This window comes from Clarias gariepinus, chromosome 15 (assembly GCF_024256425.1).
Source record: "Clarias gariepinus isolate MV-2021 ecotype Netherlands chromosome 15, CGAR_prim_01v2, whole genome shotgun sequence".
NCBI lineage: Eukaryota > Metazoa > Chordata > Actinopteri > Siluriformes > Clariidae > Clarias > Clarias gariepinus.
The window spans coordinates 14,511,089-14,533,333 of NC_071114.1; the positions used below are offsets into that span (position 1 = coordinate 14,511,089).

At 39.5% G+C, this 22,245-nt stretch overlaps 1 long non-coding RNA gene across 4 annotated transcripts in view; it reads right to left on the reverse strand.

Moving 5' to 3' along the window:
• The window catches only part of LOC128543494 (uncharacterized), a 37,328-nt gene that overhangs the window by 8,766 nt on the left and 6,317 nt on the right, over positions 1–22,245 (reverse strand). For 2 of the 4 annotated variants that reach the window (XR_008365729.1, XR_008365726.1), the window contains exons 2-3: positions 14,662–14,737; positions 2,546–3,657 (exon numbers count right to left, since the gene is read on the reverse strand). This is a non-coding gene — a long non-coding RNA (uncharacterized LOC128543494). Of the gene's footprint in view, positions 1–2,545; positions 3,658–14,661; positions 14,738–19,560; positions 19,585–20,879; positions 21,183–22,245 lie in introns of those variants that run through there. The other 2 variants (XR_008365728.1, XR_008365727.1) reach the window with 2 other exon arrangements.

A 22,245-nucleotide genomic window follows, 5' to 3' on the forward strand; every position in this document is an offset into this window, starting at 1 on the left:
GCACCTGTGAATACAAAATGTCAAGGATCTGTCTGAATCTTCTTAAAAGTACACAAGCCCCTTATTTTCAGCCCTGCCGAGTCCTTGCCCCTTTTGGCTTGCTAACAGGATTTACAGTAGTTGCCTCGCTGCCTGGCTTTGTGTTGAATTATGCATAATTGCGCTAGTGTACTTGCACACATGGCTACAAGCATGATTAGCATAAAAGCTCTCTGTTTTTTCTTTTCTTTATAAAGGACAGTGGGGGTGGTGGGGTGGGGGGTTCAAGACAGAAAGAACAGCAAGTGATTTGTGGTAAATGTGTGTGTGTGTGTGTGTGTGTGTGTGTGTCTGTGTGTGTGTGTGTGTGTGTGTGTGTGTGTGTGTGTCTGTGTATGTGTTTGTGTATGTGTGTGTGTAAGTGTGTGTGTCTGTGTGTCTTTGTATGTGTGTGTGTGTATGTTCAAATAAAGAGGCCATGGGGTGTTCTGGCTAGCTTATAAGGATTTCTATAACGCTGTCTGACCCCAACTAAAAACATATGGGCTTCCCAGCTGCTGTAAATATGTAAATGGGCTGATGAGAGCCAGCCGTTTGACCCAGATGACTTCTACATGACTGGGACCAGCCTAGACCAGACGTACACCCCCTGTAAACCCAACTTCTAAAACCCCATCACAGCCCCATAAATCCCCACAGCTTCAGAGCTTCAGCAACCAGAAGAGCAAGTGATGGACATTGTTCTATAATAGGTGAAGTACAGCAAAGAGCTAGATTAAACTATATTAATAAACTAACCTAAACATAAATGGGGAAAACAAATACAATGCACATTTAAATCATTTCAGGAAAAACTAAAATCTGGTAAGATTCATTCCTTTATTTTACTTGTTATGCGCACTTTCTGTTATCCAAGAGGGATAATATACTTAACAAAGAATTACAACCTCCACAAACAAGTAGTGTAAAATCAATAACAAAACGTTTAAATACTTCCCTTTAAATTCTTGAGAAAATTATTTTTAATAATTATGATATTGCTTGAACTGAAAATACAAATACTAATAAAAGCCTTAGAGTTTTGTTGTGTTCATCACACAAAATGAATCAATAGAAAATTAAAACAAAGACAATCTCAGATACAAGTGGGAAATCTGGGAAATCCTCGGCAATCCGTAATGCAAGAATAAAATATAAATATATATATATGGCATATAAACTACATAATTAAAAAAAGTAAAACGTAATTGTCACTGAACAGAATTCTTAATCAAAAGTGTGATTGCAACATGATCCTTTTTACACAGCAGTCCTCAAAAAACAATTCCAATATGAAGCTAACGCAGTGGTAAGGCTGAACCAGAAAACCAAAGGGCCACAAAATGCAAAGTGAAAGCATAAACATTTTTTTTTTATATAAAGCTCCATGCTTAGTTTTATAAAATATAATTTTCTGTTATTCTAACAGCAATTGAGAACCATTTATTGTAGCTCTTGCAGAGGCCCACTTGATCTGCATAAACTGCTAGGGATCAACTCCCTGATTACTTGATCTGCAGCACGGTAATACACATGTAAAGTGCTGTATTGTATGGAGGAACACAATGTTGCCCGGTGAGAGTGCGTGTGTGAAGGGCGAGCGTTACTGGGTCCCACGATGCAGCAGCGCACCGAGGCCTATGCTGGTGAGTGCTGCGCATGCTAATGAGGCCATTATGTAGGGCTGTGTGGAGTTGGGTCCTGCGACAGAGGGATTTGCGGAGCACCGGCTAGCTCAACTAGCCCAGGCACAGATGTCACAGATGGTACAGTCGTCAGGTGCTTTGTGACTGGAAAAGCCACGTTTCTCTTATTTAAAGCAACAGAATGCTAACGTGGCTTAACATAAGGGCGAATAAATTGTAAAACAGTACAAAAGACATGATGGGCAGGTACATGTTCCAAAGTGCTCAAAAGCCACTCACAATGGATCAGTGCGATTTTTTTCTTTTTTTGCATGTGTGTGCGAGTGTATGTGTGTTTGTGTGTGTTTGCGTGTGTGTAGGGGGAGCTCATCCTACAGTAACAGTTGGGTGAATATGCAAATGCAATTATATGAGATTTACATAAGACACTGATTAAGCAGATGGCTGGTGTTCAGAGTGGCGCCATCTTGCTTAAGAAGACAGCTGGCAGACGGTGGCGGCCATTTTGTCGGCGGCTCTGCCAAGCTCAGGCGCTGCCTGGCATGTGTGTAGATGCTATGCTAGAGTGTGATTTACTATGTGGCATGTGCCCACTACACTAACAGACTCACAAAGGTAATGCGCCGATTATAGTTAGTTGACAAATAAGATCACTGAAACTGGACAAATAAAGATGTTAAACAAACAAAATTATAGCATATGCACCACTTTACTGCATGAGTTGGATCATTTGTGAACCTTTTTCCCACAGCTGCTCCTTGATGGGAATGAGCAATTTAACTAGTATACAGGCAGCCTGTGTGTTCAGAATTTACTGTACCAATTGTTTTGCACAAATACTAAGTGAGCCTAAAACAGATGAAAAACAAGCGTGGACTTACCGTTTCAGAGGATTACACTCCATCATCTCCTAGTAAACTTCTTTCTTTACAGAATCCATGAGAACATGGCACCACTTTTAGCAACAAAAGCACTCCTTTCACCTTCGCTCATTGTGTCTCATTGAATGAAATGGAGCTTTCCTTATCAGAAAATCAGCTCAGGATCAGTAAAAGGTTTGAAAAAATGTCTGACAAATACTGTGAAAGTTTATTGAGTATTTTGGTCCTAGTTTTGGAGCTCAGTCTCCTCTGCTTTTCACTCCCTCTGATTTTCATCTTATTAAAACCTGGTGCTGTGAAGGTTCAGCTGTATTGAAGTATGTCGACAGGAGTGCCAAACCTTGCAGATTAAAACCAAAGCTCTTTCAGAAGCTCTCAAACAGTAGTGAGGATTTGAAAAAAAAAACATCTAATTTAATCTACAACAGAAAAGGCAAAAAAAAAAAAAAATGTCGTCCAAAAAAGACAAAAGTTCAAGTTGTCCTCTCTTGCCAGCTCATCTGATGTAGAGGCATAGAGGAGGGCCTGTAAGAGGGATTGTACGTCAAGCCCTCATTCAAACAGTCACTGGGAATGTGCATTCACAGTAGAAAAGGAATTGAGGAGAGGGAAAAAGACCTTTGACTCTCTTTTTCTGTTCATTCTCCTGCAGACAAAGTTTTATCAAGTGGTGTTGGGACTGAAGGTCCCTCCGGCAGAACCACACACACACACACACACATTTGCTCTCACACATGGTCTGCCTTTGGCTGATGCAAGTTGACTGGTAAAGGGAGAGATGAGCGCTGGTGATCCCTTGGCACCATGGCCCGGGGCTGCGTCGCCTGACCCCTGGCAGCCTCTTCTCTCCATATTGATTGCTCTGCTGAGGAGCATGTGCCCAGTGGGTGCAACTGCCCGCCTCTGCTGCCCACTCCGGTGAAGCCTGGCCAGCCCCTGCTGTCTCCCTGAGACTCCGAGACACAGAGCCGGAGCCTCATGAGAAGAGGAAAAAGAGAGGGAGGAGAGGAAGAAGAGAGCCGGCGGCGGTCCACAGCTGTGTTCACCTGCTCTCAGTTCAGTCCTCCATCATCCCATATTCTTACTCCCACTCTCGCCTCGTTCTCTGCCTCCTGCCAGCAAACAACAAGAATTGGGGGGGAGAACAAAAAAAAACAAGTTCAGCTTAACTTTCAATCTGAGTGTCAATCCATGACTTTGATCAAAAAGATGTGTAAGGTGGATGTTTTGGCATCTTCTCACAGTTTGTAAGGTGAACTTCCTGACCTCCGATTTTTAACATGCTGAAGCTGAAGATTTTTTGAGTTTAGGATGTCAGACTGAAAGAAACAGCCTGCCAAGTGCACTTACTGCCACTACTTCTGATGTTTCTTTGCTTGCAGTAAAAAAGATTCTTTGGCCAAAAATATTGTGCATTGTAAATAGAATATAGAAAGTCTATACTTGTCACATCTGAAACATTTTTTATCTTCTTTTAGGCTGTTATTTTGATCAAAATTATTAAATGATTTATATTTTGATAGACTTCAGAGTCAATTATGTTCATAAAAGCATTCCCTGGTGAGTTAAAAAAGAAAACTGGTGCAGGTTTTTAAAGGAAGAAGAAATAAAGGAGTAAATAATTTTGCTAAGTTGTAGCAAGCGGGTTAGTTTGGGGGAGTTTGGGGGAAAGGGGGGCAGCGTAGCTCAGATGGGCATGGGGTGGAACCAGGGTTGTGTCTCAGACACAATAATACTATTCATTGAGCTCAGACATGGGTGTTAACTCCCCTCTGGCTGCGCACAATGGTGCTCGGCGGCATTGAGACAGCCCCAGTGATACTGTTAGTTCAGGGCTGCGGTCGGACGGCTGCGTGAGAAAGAGCCAGCATTGTGTCAAAGCAGCAGAATGGACGAAGGGAGGCTTGAGAGGTGAAAGGCAAAGAAAGAGAGAACGGTGCGTTTGTCTATCTGTCAGCTTGAAGGGAAAGGGGGGCCAGGGGCAACACAGAGGGAGTTGGAGGGAAATGAGGGTAGGAGGGTTTGCCCCATGGCACTGGACTTGAGGGGAAAAAATGAAAAGAAAAGAGAGGCTGGAGAGATAAAGATTGCGCTATAAATATTATTGAAGCAGCCCAGCATGGAGCTAAAGAGGCATTTGAAGGGGGGGAGACACACACAAAAGGGAAAACCAAAAATCCAAATTTAAGGTGAAGCTTACATTTAGCAGACTATTTAAATATATATCTTTACATATTTAAGTATGCACAAGGAACAGCAAAACGCCATGCAATATAGGGATCATTCAAACAGAAGAAGGAATGAAAGGAAACAGAGAGTGAAAGCAGCTGATGCAGTGGGTTCATGGCTGAAATCAGGCAAATAAGGCCTAACTACCAGAAGATTCACGTCACTTCACTCAATTTCCTATCCTTGGGTCTTGGATGGAGTACAGAATGAGAACTGCATGGAAGAGGAAGGTAGGAACAGGATAGGATTGATGGGGACAAAAATACTAGCATATGTTAGCATACCAAATTTAGTGGCAGGGGGATCTTCCTGCAGGACCACCAGGCAGAGTTAGGAGTTAAGCTTTACTCATGGGCTTACGATTTCAGAGAGGGTACACTGGGAACTACATACTATAGCATGCAGATAATAATAAAACAAAACCTCCTTGCAATGAACTATCAAAGTACCAATGTGAGCACCAGCAACATAAAACCATGTGATTTTACTACAAAGCTACAAAGTCTTTCTTTGAGCCAACAGTCATGTGGTATAGACTTAAGTGAGAAAAGAAAGGTTCATTTAATATTCTCTACAGCGACAAGTTGGAAGCATGCACACACACACACACACACACACACACACACACACACACACACACACACACAGATTCAACCTGCTTTTTATGAGGTTTTTATGAGCACTACTTTGTTTGTTTCCTTCTGGTTAACACTCAGCATCTGTTCCCATGGCAACCCAACCTCCTTTTCTCCCTCTGATTGACATGAAGCTAAAGCCATGCCCCCGATTTTAACACAACCCACAGCACTTCTTCACCATCATGTTACAGAGCTTATTTTGCATATTAACACTATCATTATATGCCTTTATATATTTTCCAGGGACTGTGTGGGACTTTAATGTCTCAATCACTGGATTAGGATTTAACATAAGGTCCTTAAATCTCAGCTGAAATATCAGGGAAGAGAAATCTGAGCATCCAGCCCTGTCAAAGCAAAAGCCCTACAGCAGGGGTGTAGCAGTGAAGCCCAGCTGTGGTCGTTGCTGTTAATAGGTTGCGTTATTGAGACAAGATGTTTGATGTAGATGTTGGAGATCAGAGCAGGGCAGGTGGTGGCTCGTGCTCTCCGTACTCGCCGCTGGAGCCCACCAGGGAGCTGTTCAGCTCTCCACATCTTCTCTGTGCTGCCATTTCATCTCAGCGGACCCTCTCTCCTCTCCCAGGCCCACATGAATAAGTAACGAGGTGCACAGACTCGGCCCGGAGCTTTGAAGCTCTGAGTCGAGCTGGATGGAGCGGGACTCGATGATCCGGGAGCTCTCTGTTTGGGGGGGCTGGGGTGGCATAATGTATCTCAGTGGCCAGTGGGCTGTTCCATTGTCCCAGTGGAGGGGATTACACCGGGGCGAAAGGGACCTGACAATGTGACACTCCTGTGAGGGAGGGTTAGCAAGCTTCCCTGCCAATGAAGGGGGCGGTTAACTTCTCACCAACTCAATTAGCTAAGTTGGGCAGGAGTAAAGGGCCCTGAGCAAGAGAAAGAAGAAATGGGTAATATGAGTAAGGATGACAGAGAAGGATGAAGAGAGAGAGAGAGAGAGAGAGAGAGAGAGAGAGAGAGAGAGAGAGAGAGAGAGAGAGAGTAACAGACTCAGGGGTTTAACACAGGATTAGAGGAGGGATATGATGATGAAAGAATGAGAAAGAAAGCAGGCTAAAATGGCCTGGTTGGACAAAAAAAGATGTGAAAGTGAGAGCAGAAGTACTAAAAATGTGGAGCTCAGGACTTCCTTAAACATCGTAAAGGGCTTTTACTACACTTCTATACACAATATTACAAATCTAGATGTTTATTAAATAACTTGAGGTAAGAGTGCACAAAACAAGACAAAGACATATATCAAGTATGTCTTCACTGCCTACACAAGCCTCACATCTACATGTCCTTTTAGAGAGAAAGCAGATATTTAAAAGTCAGACATTCCTATACATATAACAGGTATATGGATGTGATTTATCAACATTATAAATGTGACATTAAGTTTTGCAAGACTTTTTAATAAAAAAATAATTTTATGATCCATACAAGAAACCATGATTTGCAGTTACTCGTTTTGTTGTATAGATGGTTGAATATGGTTGCATTAGGGATGTGACATGTCATTCAGACCACACAGCAGTACAATGATAGATAATCATTAGATTATTCTTTTGAATAATAACAAAAGAAAGCTCTAGGAATTCACAGGATTCAACTCATGATGCTTAAGATTAGGATTAGCATCTGTACGTGTATCTTAGAAATTTCTGTAATATGAAATCTAAAGAAATCCGACCACTTCACTATTACTCATTCAAACATGTACAAATGCTTTGTGAGATCGGGTTCCTCCAACCTTGAAAGTGAAAACTGAGGCAGTGCAGTGTGGGCAGGTGTAACATGATATTTTATTTGTGACTACTCCTTATGTTTAATGGTTAAATACGCCTTCAATCAGAACGGATAACTGCAGAGACTTTCGGAAAAAAAAGATCAGGTCTCCTAGTGAAGTCAGAGACAATGGCATGAACTGTAAGAACTCCAACTAGGGCTGCGCAACGTTGAGATTACACTGTAACACACTGCAAATGTAATAGCTATTTTCGTGAATTATTAATGTGACACAAAGAATATATTTTATAACAGTTTTAATCATACAGGAAAACAGTTTAAAACTATTTAAGCATGATTACTGAGTACATGAGCGGCCACGCTCTTTTAGAAAAATAATCCATGCTGTGGTGGGGTGACCTGGCCCAACATAAAGTACAGGATTACTTTTTTTTTTCACAGCAGCTTGGTCTGAGCTGTGTTATTCCTTTTACACCACATTTGAGATTTATTTATTTATTTATTACTACATCCTATTTTAACCATTTAAACAGTTAAATATGTAAAAATATTTTTGTTTATATTTATGTTATAGCAAAGATATACAGTCATTCAACTCTCTGTAAATTATAATATATATATATATATATATATATATATATATATATATATATATATGAGATATTGAGAAACCAATCATTTTCTGGACACATACATCTAACTGAGTAGTTACTAAAAAAGTTATGATGTATTAGAACGAGTACATTAATATAAACCTGTCGTTTTCAGTATGTTACAATAAGAACTACTTTTAAAGCTTTCCTCACCTTTTTACCTTCTCTGTGGTACAATTGCATGATAATTTCTTTCACATACACTTTTTCTGAAATATGGTATCTTAAATACAGTATGAATTTTCTTTTTGAAATATTATAGTCTGAAATGCTTTTAACATACAGTTTTTTGAGCAAAACTATTTTTGCAGGCAGTCTCTCAGCAACCCTATGTGTCATGACACTTTTTGCATATCGTAAAACTCTTCCTATCATGACATTATCAACCCCTGAAACTCTATTTTGTGCAGTTATTTTAATGCAACTCATACTGTAGCTCTGTAATAGGACAGTCTTTGTAGGAACGCACACACAAACAGCAGCGTGGACGACTTATTACAGGCCTCAATGGGACTTCCCTACTCCCACCTCCCTCGGTGCTCAGCTTCCCAACACGCACTGCTCTCGTATTGATTCTGCGAGTGAGCACAAGCTCTGCTACCATCTCCACCACGCTGCCCACTACTCGCGTCCTCTCCGACCCCATCATCGCACTCATCAAGGTTAAAGAACTCTCCAGAAAAAGAGAGGAGAATGTTATCTGACTTCATGAAAGTGACTGCCTGAGGGCCCTACTGGGAAAGAGGCATCCTCGATGCGCCATCTCGCTCCGACCACCAGAACCCTCCCACTCAAACCCACAAAAAAATACAGATCAGTGTTAAGGAAGTATAACATTTTGCTTAGGGTAAGGACCCCTTGCAGCTGCATGAACAGGAGTTCTGTAATTACTTAACATAGACTCTGTACATCAGCATCCCGACCTTGGAATTTACATTTTCAGTTCGGTTCAAAGAGGAGCTGAGGGTTGAGGCTGTGTTTCATGTATATATAAACTTTACTGCCCACAGCTGTATCTTTAGATGCATAACACGCATCTAAAACCTTGCCGTAAGATTCTCCAAGCCTTAATCGAAGTCTATGTGATCTATTACGAGACCTCTGTATCTAACAAAGGGCTATTCTGGGCCTGAGGAACCGCTCTCTAGCCCCACACCAAATTAACAGGCCGTGAGCTTTCCCTCATTGTGCTGGGTAATTGCCACAATGCATCTTCTCGCCCAGCTAATTAAGTGAGTCTCCCCTTTGTCTCGCTGCACTCCAGGAGCCTTTGAACAGGAGAAAGAAAGCACAGAGGAAGATGGCTGGTGTGCTGGTGCTTGTTTACTAAAAGAATGAGGCGTAGTACGGGACAAATGTCCCATAAAAGGGTGTAAACTGGATGAGGTGGGTGGGTGGTTAGGGGTGGTGTGGATGGAGTTATACGCAGTGCCTAAATGTGTATGACCTGCTTTAACAAGATGGCACCCATTATTGTGAAGGGAATGTTAGGTTTGTATTCCCTAATGGACTGTGAGGTCATAAAAACATATACTCGCCTAGACGTGGCCCTCGTAATCTTTATTATAATAAAAATAATAAAGCATGTAATCACAGAACATATTTCTCATATTAGCAAAACAAAGGATGCCACGGGAATGTGTTTAAAATCTGCAAAATGTTATCAAATAAAATTATCAACACTTTTGCTGCACACAGTATAACCTTGATATGATGAAAACAAAGCATAATTTGTATCATTTCATGCATATGCTATACAGATATTTCTTTCCCTACTTAACTGTCTGTAGACTTTTCTACAGAAAGCAGAAAGCCTTGGTTGTTTTATACTTGCCTTTTATTATACTCCTAGGCTACTATAGACAGAGCAGAGGTCTCATCTAAATTCCTGTCGGTGCAGGAGTTGCTAGGAGAGTTGCTATGTGCTCTTGCCGTCCCCTCTCTTCGCCATTGTCTAAAGTAGCTGTCTTTCACGCTTCAGTCAAAGCAGGCGCTCTAAACTCTGCTGCACTTCAGTCTTAGAGGAGACATACGTAATTCTGCAGAGCCCTAACGCACACACATACACACACACAGGCCTCAGTCAAGTTCCTCCCAAGGCCTTGACAGTCTAGTGACTTCACCACCAAGCCTCTAGTCTTTAAGACAACAAAGCTGAGGGGATTTTGCTCTGTGTTCAAAGCAAACGCATGCAAAACTACAGTTATTTTCTAAGCAAAATGCACAAATTATGAAACGTATTTGAAGCCATTTTCAGTTTACCATCTAATGCTGACGTCGCATTTAACTGAGCCATGCAGTAATTTCATTAGTGATAGCAAAGACTATAATGAAAGCATTTTGTTCAATATACATTCAATTTTAGCTTTCTCAGTTAAATACCCTCAATATTATAATACATATTTATTTTTTAAAAATGCTCGGCTGGATGGCAAGCATCTGACTGAGTGTGTGTGTGTGTGTGTGTGTGTGTGTGTTTGTGTGTGTGTGTGTCTGTGTCCCACCCCTACCAAATGCTTGTTAAGTTGCAAAATCTAGAACTGGAATAGAACTAGACAATGGCCTCAATGTGATCAAAATTAGTGTCAGGGTCCTTGCTTGCCCCCTCCCTGTCTTGGTCTGGAGGTGGCTGTGTGTGCACATGTCTGTCTGCACACACTGAATAAATGAGCTGTGTGTCCGTATTGTGCGCACACAAGCCCAGTGTATATATTAGCGCTGTGACTTGACCCTGACGGGCCTGGGCCACTGTTTGGGCCCGTTTGCGGGGTCGTGGGAAAAAGGGGAGACCTCTTTTCACAGCCGCTGCGGCTGCTGCATTCGGCCAATGGAGGAGCGGAGACGTCGCCCCCTCCCTGCTGCCCCCATTCACGCTGCAGCCTGCTGCCTTTTCACAGCGCTTCCCTCATCCTCCCCCTCCTCCCTCACTCCTTGAACCCCCCACCCACCCCTTCCATCTTCAGAAATACACCTCGCTATTGAAGCAGCGCGTTGCATGGCGCTGTCAGAGGGGCCTGCCTGGGCCATTCTCTTCCTGAGAAAATCAACTGCCTCTTCAGTCACTGGAGATGTTTTTCAGCCTAAAATGGCTAGCTTTTTTCTAGGAAAATAGGTTTTTGTCCTACCCTTTAACGAATAAAAGACATTATTTAAACCTTTATCTTAAGCAAGAAAGGAGAAATATACAGGCTTTAATTTATGTCAGCATTCGCTCACTCCGCATGCAGCAGCCACTGGCCAGCTTTGCCTTTCAGCCAATCAGCGTATTAATTTAAAAAGATTTATTTGCTTTCAAGCTGTATAATGCAACAGATTTACTTTAAATCAACTTACAGAGACAGACATGCACTGATATCTAAACTATAAATACTTTTGAAGTTTTTGCCTCTATTTTTAGGCAAATGATTTTTGATGCAAAGCTACTAGAAATAGTTAAATATGACCATAATGTAATGAAAGCCTTTTTCCTCTTATTATTATTAGTAGTAGTAGTAGCATTAGTAGGGCCATTCTCCTGTAGCAGTAATTACAGCAGAAATTGCAGACCTAAATAAAATTCTTTTAACAGGATGTTTTCCCCTATAAAAATCCATCTTCTGACAGGTAAACTAAGGTGTGGTGTACAAAATGAAGACATGAACTACAAGATACATGTGCCTCTTCTCTCAACAACACCCCCGAGAATCCCCAGTACACCACACAAAACTGCTCTGAATGTCATTTTACACTGAATGTTTATTTCCCGATACATGACTTGAGCTAGAACATTACATGTAATGAGGCACAGTTTATTGCACTTATATCCAGCGACTGTACTTTTGTACAGACAGCATTTCAAAATCACTCAATTTTATAGATTCTCCTTTTCATATAGAATTTGTTTAGCTATGCAGCCTCATCTCTCTCACTTTAATTGCTTCAAAAATGCTGCTTTTGATTGATCTGTGTACTCTCTGCGTTCGATTTGGTGAGCTAATATGAAGCAGGCAGCTCAGATGTGTGAGGCAGAAGAAGGGTGAGAGGAGGCTGAGGCTGAAAGGTAGTTAGATGCTATAGAGTGGGGGGCGATAGCCACAGGCAACCGAGTCCCCTCTGATCCTCTCTCTCTGATTCCTCAATTCAATTCTTCCTCTGGGCAAAGCTGAGCTAGAACTAGGCCAATGTCACAGACTGTTTCTCTGTCCTAAAACTGAAAAAAGAGAGATTTCTTTCTCTTCATGATGGAAAGCCATCTTTTCATGATAGGTCTCACTCTGAGCTGAAGCCTGCTGTGTGTGGAAGTTTGTGCTCTTCTACCCTCAGCTTTCACTTTTGCAGTGACTAATGCGCTCGAATATTGTAGGTGATCAATGGATCTGTACTGCTAACGTTCTCCTCCATTTCTTCAAGAAATAGGATGAAGAAGGAGAATTCCTGTCACGATCTGACAAATGTGACAGAATTAGGATGTCTGGCCATTTTTACAAGAGCCTTGTCAGCCACACTGCAAAATGGATCACAACACATTCTTCCATTACAAAACTGGATCAATACTACAGCAACGTCTCAATATGTACTTTGAATTGTGAACTGTAGCCTACCAAAAAGTACAATATTACACTGCGTGTAGTATCAAATATTATTTAAGGACTGTATAAAAACGCAGCTTAAGGAAGGGGTTATCAAACCCTTTTTTTCAACTAGGGATACACTTAACTGTAAAAAAATTTTCCTTCAAGATATATTAATAAATGTAACAGTAGTAGGTTAATTATTTAAATGTGTACCCTACACATTAATAAACAAAATATTTTTTCCTATTTATTGGAGTTTGAAATTTCCGCAACAGCTCTCTGCATGGTTTCAATTCATGTCACCCGTGAAATCCTACTAACTAATTGAGCTAATTAGTAGAAGGATGTTTTTTATTTTGAGCACAGAGGACACTGGATAAAATTATTAAAATATACATTCATTGTAAAATAATAATAACTGTAAGTAATATAATAACTTGGATACTGGGGGCTTGTGATTTCCATCACTGTAACAGCTAAGCACTGCAGACTCCTGGATGTCCCCACAACCCACGTTGAGGACCAGAATTTAGGAGGACTTGATATAGTTCCCAAAAGTCAGAAACACATCCAATCATATATGGACTTACACATGCTTTCTTCAAAGCATTAATTAATTAGTTAGTTAATTAATTCATTATTAAATATTTTCATTATTAAATCAAACTAACTACTATGGTGGCATTTAATTGGCTGTGTCATACAAACAAAAACGATTGTGATTACATTTAATAATGGGTACATTTAAAACATCACAACAAGATTTTTCAAGTGTGCCTAGATATGTTTTCGCCACCAAATACTGCAAAAATGGGAAACCGTTGTAAGACCACTCTAGTTGAAAAGGAAAACGCTGGTGCAAAAGGAGAGAGCGTAAGAAAGCAAAGTCTGAGATTTTTTTATGTGCTGGCAGAAGAAGACGGAAAAAGGTACTCATTTCTTTTTCAATCTGTGTTTCACAATGCATGTGTGCCTGGAGAATTGCAGCTAAAGTTCAGACTAGGTGCCTGCCCCCATCTTGCAAAAAAACCACTAGAGTTGTGGGGGAGTGAAAAAGAAGGGAAAAATGTGCCATTGAACTCTGACTTGAGATTGTGAGGCAAAAGAAGAGAGCGGGTCTGGAGTGGCTTGGAGGGAGAGAGCTTCAGGATGAAGTGGAGGAGATGGAGGGAGGAGGGAAGATGGGTAAGAGGAACGGAGAGAAGGAGGCAAGGGAATTAGGAAGGTGAGGGACTAAGCCACCCTTACAGCCTTTTCACATGAGCACACCTTATAAACACCCCATGCAATATCTTAAAGGGATAGGGGGGTGGACATGAGAATTAAACTATAGATTTCAGAAATGACCTCCACACTGGCTTTTCTGCAGCAAGGAAACTAACAAAATTGGATTAGAGCATAATGTGGTAAAGTGTAGGAAGAAAATGAAGAGCAAATGCATATCACCACAACCACAGGCGAGATACTTTATCTCAATGTAGAGCTCCTTACTGTTAACTCACCCAAATAACCAAGTGGCTTTAAAATGACTTTAACTTTAAGGTAAATAAAACAGGCCAGACTAACTGCTAATAATTACAGCAGTTTCATAAGAATCATAAAACTTCATAAGAATTCTGATAAGAATCACATAAGAATGATTCAGTTTAGGTTTAGGCAGTTTGTGTTTAAACTGATCTCTCAATTTATGAATGCAAAAACAGGCAGTTCCTAAAACTGTAACCTGAGCCTGAGAACGAGTGCAAATCTTGATTTGAAAATCATGACAGATTTGCAGTGTGTGACAGAAATGACAAGCAGTCTATGGGTTAGTGCAGGGGAGTGCCATATCTCTTTATGGATGAGCACAAACAGAAGCCGTGAAATAAACGTAGGAGCCGTCGCCATGAAGAATTTCACTCCTGACTTGAGTCATGTGACTTTCCCCAGCCTTACAGTTTGCCACCAATGAGCGAGTTCAAATGCTGTTGCCATAGTAATCCCCTGAATGTTTGCTATCCTGCACCGAGCTTTTTTTTTTTCGTGAAAGAGGATGGCTGCTTTCTCACATCATTTAAAACAATCTACTTCAAATAATACAAATCTACTTCTAAATCTCCTGAGCATGAATCGTCATGGTGCCGTTAGCACCAAGTATGCTGTTCGATGAGATTCCTATTTCTATCTCTTTCTGCCGTGTTAACCTGCATAGCTTTCTGAGTATGTAGTTCTGTGCATAACTGAAGTCAGAGTGGAACTCAAGGTCACATTGCCAGATATATTAAAGCCCCAGGGGCTTCAATACTCACCTAAACCCAGTACTCTTGCATCTGGTTTGTGTTTTTGGCCTTGACATTCAGCATCTCAGGCTGTGGTGCACATCTCCTGCACAAAACAAAGCAGATATATTTGTTTGTGAATACATATACCTCCAAAAGAATGCATGTTTAAAAAAATCATGAATCAGTGTTGATGACGCTCACAAAAAGTGATAAGCAATTTCACAACACACTTGTATTACTGCTCACTAATTCTGTTAATCTATTTAAAAAGCAATTGCCATGTCTACTGCATCAAGGTCAAGTAAACCTTTACAATTAGGCAAGTTGATAATGCAGCTGCCTTGCACATACACACACACACACACACTGCAAACAGCAATATGGCTTTGGATTCTATTGACATATGAATTCACATAAACCAGATAAATTAGATGGCAGACTTTTTTTTAATACAGTTCGTGCATGTTTATATTCACAGCAAATACACATAATACAAGTAAGTGAGCAGTGAGTTTTTAGACAGTAAAAATTATTTAACCACTGTGAGACCCATTTGTATTATTTGTATATAGTCTTATATATATATATATATATATATATATATATATATATATATATATATATATGAGAGAGAGATTGAAAGAAAGAATGAAAGGAAAATAGAGCAAGTTTTTACTTTATAAAGAAAGGTGCTGCATCACTCCCAAGTTTTCTGTGTCTAATCAAACTTTAATAGATGTGAAACTTTTTAAACTGAATTAGTCCAATAGAGAAAAAAATAACATAAAAACAAGAAAATGTTAATTAAATACAGACTCTCATCCAACGGCACTAAGGAGAGTGCATAGGCAGAACAGAGGTACATTATTATGTAAGTTCTTATTTCTCTTTTACTATTATTATTATTTCAGCAGTCTGTTGTTGAAGGACACAGCTAACGTAAACGCGGAATTTGTTGTGCCGGATTAAACGACGAATTTGACCTCTATTTTGCGGGGGGGAAGCATTAAAAACAAAATGTACAAATGACCATTTTAGAGCCAAGCTAACCTCCTACCCCCCAGGCGTCTGTTTAGCCTAACGTAAATCCGAACCAAGGTGATTCGAGCTCACGCTAGGTCACGTGAAGTAGGTGGACAGTTCTGAAAAAAAAGGTTAGGGTAAAAACTTTTGTTGCCATATTATGCGAGAGGAACTTCAACTTCACCTTTAGCTGATTAAAAGGTGTAGTTTAGTGCGGCTCTTGTTCAGTCTTGGAGATGTAATAACGCACACGGTGTTTCATTTGATGGATCAGAGGCGGTTGCTAAGCTACCACACTCCGGATTCACGAGCTCAGACGGGAAATGAGTGACATTTGCTTTCTGAAGCGAAAAAGAGAAAAATGAAAACTGAATGATAATGAGAGAGGAAAGTCCATTTCACTGCACCGGTTCGACTCGAATGAAGGATAACAGGCCAAAATAGTTAGTCCGTTTAAAAATATGTCGTGGTACATCAGCGTGAAATTCATTTTGTTACACTGACGTAAAAGGGTGTCTGTGTTAGTGGTGTGACATGGGGGATAGGTTATTGCGCAAAGAAAATCTTAAATCATTTATTTATAACCTTGGTTGCCACAGTTTAATCATCTTTAACAAATAAACATAAATAAGAACCTCCAGATTTTTTTTTAACCATTTACACCATAGTTTACTGCTAAGAATATGCACAAAAAGCAGAATTGCTACATTTAATTAAGATTAATCAAAATAGAGTATTTCATGACTAAAGTCCTAAATAGAACACGATTAGAAATATATGAAATGAATATGTAGCTTATTTTACACTAAGGAACAGCGAAGTCTTTTTGATTTATTTTAACTATGCTACATGCCTTTTTTAACCAAGCAGGCTAAAATATCCACATCATATCAATGTAACAGAGCAAATTCTTTTCAGTTTTTTTTTTTATTGTGGTTTTGTGTGTGTTTTTCTTTATATAAGTTACTCTTTTTATAAGTAACTGGACTTATAATCGTACAACTAAAATTTTAATCCTATGTCCAGTCTTGTGCAAACAAAGATCACAGAAGCTGAACATAAATAGCCTACGCATTATTAATACAGTCTCTTCCAAGTAACGGAACTGTTTTATGTTGATATCCATTATATTAAAATGTTTAAAATAAGATGGGTAAAATGCCTGTTTAAAATAGGAAGATTGTCTAATAGCATGTGAATACCTGCAAACGAACCCTCACACATGCAATGCACAGTTAAACATGTGTGTATGGGATTATTTGAATTAAGGTACTGACCACCTCACCTTTAGCTACTTACAAATAATGTTACTAAAAAACCTCAACAAAAATATCAGAATGTCATTTTCCTCTGGTGACAGTTGTATTTACTGAATTTTGTCAAGCCTTTACTTAGAGAACATTTTAACAGCATGTAGCACAAATGCCGCATTGTTAGCCATCCTTTTACAGCAAGCCACACACTGGGAACGTATAACACTCAGGCTACCTCCTTTAACAATCAACCAAATTAGATGCACAATTTGTATGATAATAGTTGTAGCTTCCTTTTTCTTTTCCATAATCAGTTGTATATTGTAACAACAGCCATATACCAAAATATTGTTTCCAAAAACAGATCCTCTTAAATTAAGATTCCCATTCTCTAACCTGCACACATGTGTTTTGCCCTTCTTTTTCTACTAATATATTTTTAATCTGTAGCAAAATTGAAATTCAGAGTTGGTTACATATAACCGAGATTAGTCATGGGTGTAGACAATGGTAGCGCTACATATGCCAGGTGCTAAGACAAGACTCCATCTGCCAGCTCTCACTGCAGGCCCAGACACATATTAATGTGGGAAAACGTCTGGGACACCCCTCATGCAGACAGGCAGGCCTCAGACTGAATGTCCATCTCTGGGGCATATTTACATCAGTCATTATGGACATGGCATATGCGTAATATCTGTAATATGTCATTGCATTTCTTATTCTCCATGAGGAAGCTAAACAGCAAAGCTAAAGAGATGTGAATGTGGGTCTTTTAATGACATTTAGCCTAAAGCACTTCACTTTGAACTTGAAATCTGTTTGTGCACATCTTATTTTCCAAACACTATGTTGTATATTTTTCATGGTAGCATCCTTGTTAAAGAAGTTTTGTACATAAAATATAACTGCAATGCAATTTGTAATGTTGTAGGTCATGTATTAGGAATGCTTACTGCAAAAAAGCTAGCATTTCACACTCAAATAATATAACTGCTCTAGACAACATGGTAAGCAAGTAACCTGCTGTGTTGCCTCTCACTCATATAAATTCCCAGCATTCCCTTTCTTACAAGTTCATGTTCATGACAAGGGTAAAATGTCTTTGTTCATACAGAATAGTAGGTGGATTAAAACAAAACATAAAGCATGTATCCTGATGATAGATTTCTTACAAAGCTTATAATGACAACAAAATAAGGGATTTAAAGCACATGTGCTCATCCATTCAAGGTCATGGACAAATGCAATGTCACTCTGATCTTAAAACACCTGATTGTTTTTTTTACACAATGGCTTTCCACAGCACAGGATCTACTCTGACCTATTTGATCTATGTAAGCAGCATGCCATACATAAAATGAAACAGCGAGTACAGAAATTCTATAAAAGGCCACGTCTGTCTTGACAAAGTCGAAAAAGATCTTTCGATAGCCAAAAGTTTGTTAATATTCCAGTAAGAAAATGATGATTGCACAAAAATATCTTGACAGAGTAATACAAGTGTACTAACATTATCATTCATACTGGATTGAGTTTTGTAAATTCTTACTCATTTCAAAGTGTGTGAGTTTAGTAACCTTGCATCTTAAATCTCTACATCCAGTGATATGCATCCATATCACAAATTCTTTATTGCATCCTTTTAAATTGAACAAGTACAGAATAAATGCAAACTTGTAAATAACTACGGAGAAAAATGTTCAGTGTTGAACAGTATTTCACTAAAATGTATAACATTCATGATTTTGTCACATGGGCCAACAATGTTGAAGCTTAAAACTTTGCTGACTACAGATTTAGCATTCTGTTATATCTAATGTCAATCTATCAGTTCTTTCTAATACACTACAAGATTTAAAAAGCATACTTGTTTTATTCAATAACTCTCTTTTAACAGACAATCAGGCTTATTATTTGGACCCACTGTGGTCTAAAATAACCCAACATTTACACATATTAAAGGAGAACTCCAATATGCACACCACACACACACACACACACACACACACACACTGGCTTATGCTTACATTGACTTATGCTTTTCCATAATCTCTAGCATATATGGATGCATATACGAGCGACTGCACACTAGACCACGTGACACAAGATCGGACCAATCATCTAAAAGAACTCATTTAACCCTTTTGTCATGAGCATGGTCTATGGTGGAATGTGTGCCACACACCCTGCAGAACAGGACTGTACTTCTTCATTACTTAAATGTCTAAGCCTACTCATATTATACTGAAAATACACACACACACACACACACACACACATATATATGCTGGGTTGCCAGAATGTATTTTTCCAAACCTGATAGGCTGCAAAACCAGTCTCAGGTGAGTGTAAGTCATGAACCCAACAGCAATCAACCACTGTACATCCAGATTAAAGTATATCAAGTCCCAGTCCTTGTGATAAAAAAACAGCATAAAAAGAATGAAGTAGATCAATCTGGCAACGCGGATCTTTAAGCGCAACCAGCTAGTGCGAATGCCGAGCTTTAAACACGGGGGTTATGGGAGGCAGACACCTGCATTTACGCACCATGCAATAGATAAAACACATTTCCCTCACGTGGATTGCCTCAAATGATGAGTCAGACAGGGAGTGGAAGTGAACCGAGTGTCCCGGTGTCGCCTACCGTCTCGTCCGCGGTGCTGCTGTAGCGAGTGGGGATGTGTACCACCGCTTCTCCCGTGCACATCCCCGGAGCTCAGCGCCGACGCTCTTCGCTTTCCTTCCCCCTTCTTTTCCTCGCGATTCCAAGAGCATCGGAATCGGCCCGAAGTGATGGGAATTAGTTTCTACATTCGGTTCTCTAGCTTTATGATATCGCATAAAACTCATACAGCTAGATAACCAAAGAGAAAAACTAATCCATGGCTCTTAAAGGCACCGCTGCGTGCCGGATATGCAGCTTCTGTTGTGGTCACATGGAGCTGTCGCGTTCGTTCGCGTGCAGTGCCGACACACACGCACACACACACACACACCGCGCACTCTCATACAGCATATGCGCACATGGCCATAAAATAAAATGCTTTTCACAACGCAGTTAGATGTTACATTATACACCCAGCAGTGTATATATAGACACACACACACACGGTTTATGTTAAACGCTGACCTTAATGCAGTACAACCAGGTGTGCGTGCGCGTGCGTGTGTGTGTGTGAGAGAGAGAGAGAGAGAGAGAGAGAGGCTTTCTCTGGTACAGTAGGCCTTGAAACGTTTTACCAAATTCGTAACTAAATAAAATGTGTCCCTGAAGAGCTTCGTAATTTATCTCTCTAATAAAGAGCCCCAGGCCATCGGTGTACAAACCTGACTATCGTTTTACAGTACTGAGTTCTGAGGTATATATAACGGCATTCTGGTAAAATAGCAAAGAATGAATATTATTACAGAACAAAAGCATAGATGACTGGTAGCTAAATGTAATGTAGGAGATGTGATGTGATGTGAAACAGCGGTGTGTAAACTCTTGATACTTGACAGTATAATTTCCCAATTACAACCAACCAATGAGCAGATCGGATTTTTTTTTGTTCATTTTACTGATGTTGCTAGGTACCAATAATATTCTACAATCATATAGGTTCCACAATCTATAACTAAAACTACAGATATCATACAACTTACAAGCAGGCTGCTTGATAAGACCACAAAATTGTCAACACAATTCACAGTGCACTCCTCAATCCCGATCACGACGTTTTAATCGAAAATAGTCATGATGCATAATGTGTAAAATAAAGTCTTGTAGTACAAAATAAAAATAATATTATTGCCTTTTAAATGTGAAACCTTTAAACATTTATTGGTAAAACTATAGCTAATAGTTACTAGAACAGACAACTGCAAAAAAACTGTAAATGTACTAGTAGTATTATTAATAATAATAGCCTAATAATAATAGCCTAATAATAATAACAACAACAACAACTTATGCCTTCTTACTGTTAAATTCCTTCTTTCCACGTGTGTCCTACTCCACATGTCCAGATGGAAGAGAAGCTCTAGAGAAGTTACACGATGCTACAAACCCACGATTTGCTCCCGACGACAGAAATAAAAATCAGACTGCGTCCTAGATCGCGTGCGTTTATAATAAACATGGTGTTTAAAAAATAAATAAGGCACTAAAATGTTTGAGGGTAAACTGGATCCCACTATGAGCACTCTTAACATTAGCAAGGTCCTATTTGTCCGATTTTGCACCGAAATTAGCGTCCTTTCCTTTCTCTGCGTTCTCGACGTTATTTTCTGTTGTTTTCTCCATTAGGGTAGCCCAAGCCGATCTTTGAGCATCTTTAGTCAGTTTTGAGAAGGACGACGTGAAGGGAAAGCGACACGAGCTGTAACTGCCACCCCCGGGGGGCAGGACTGGGCCACTGGGGGTCAACACGCTGTGATGTCATCACCATTTCGCCATGCTTATTGATAACACATGGCTGAGCAAACTCAAACACCGAGCAGCCTGTTACCACGCATTCAAAACTCCAACAATATATTTTTTATGTTTTTAATTCAGTGAGTCTATTCTGCATTTGATATGTAGCCTACTGTTTAAAAACCCGCACAAGCTATGTAGAAGCGATATTACCCATGGGGTCAACTGGGGTTACGCTTTTAACAATAAATTCAACAAAGACATCTTCAGGTAAGGGGCTAAATTTGTTCATTATACCAATGAAACATTTAGTGTAGCTTATTGTCATAACCTAAAGGCAACAGGTCACTCTGTCTATTGCTAAATGCTCTTACATATGGTGGTTAGAAGATAACGCTGATTTTGTTATTCAACTACAATGCATCCATTTAAAATGAGAACCCAAATACCTTGTTTGCTCTCCTGTTACACAGCCTACTATATATTTCCTGTTTTATTTTTCTTATATATATATATATATATATATATATATATATATATATATATATATATATATATATATTATTAAATAATATATATTATTAAATAATATATATTATTATTATTATTATTATTATTATTTGTTTCTGAATTACTACATAATTACAGCGCGTCAACTCTATTATGTTTTAGTGTCATTTGGTTAGGCCTATATTGTAGTCTGACACGATGTGACGTGCTTACTGTACAGTACAAATGAAGAGCGAGAGAAAGAGAGAAAGAGAGAGAGGCAAAGACACTGGTAGAGAGAGGGAGGGAAAGAAAGTGATAAAAAAAATGCTTTAGTGAATTAAATTTTTAATAACAGGTAAAATGTTGTAAATATTGTATTTAAATTGATCACTAAGTATAAATAAAAAGACGACATTAACTATGTATTCATGCTTGAATGTA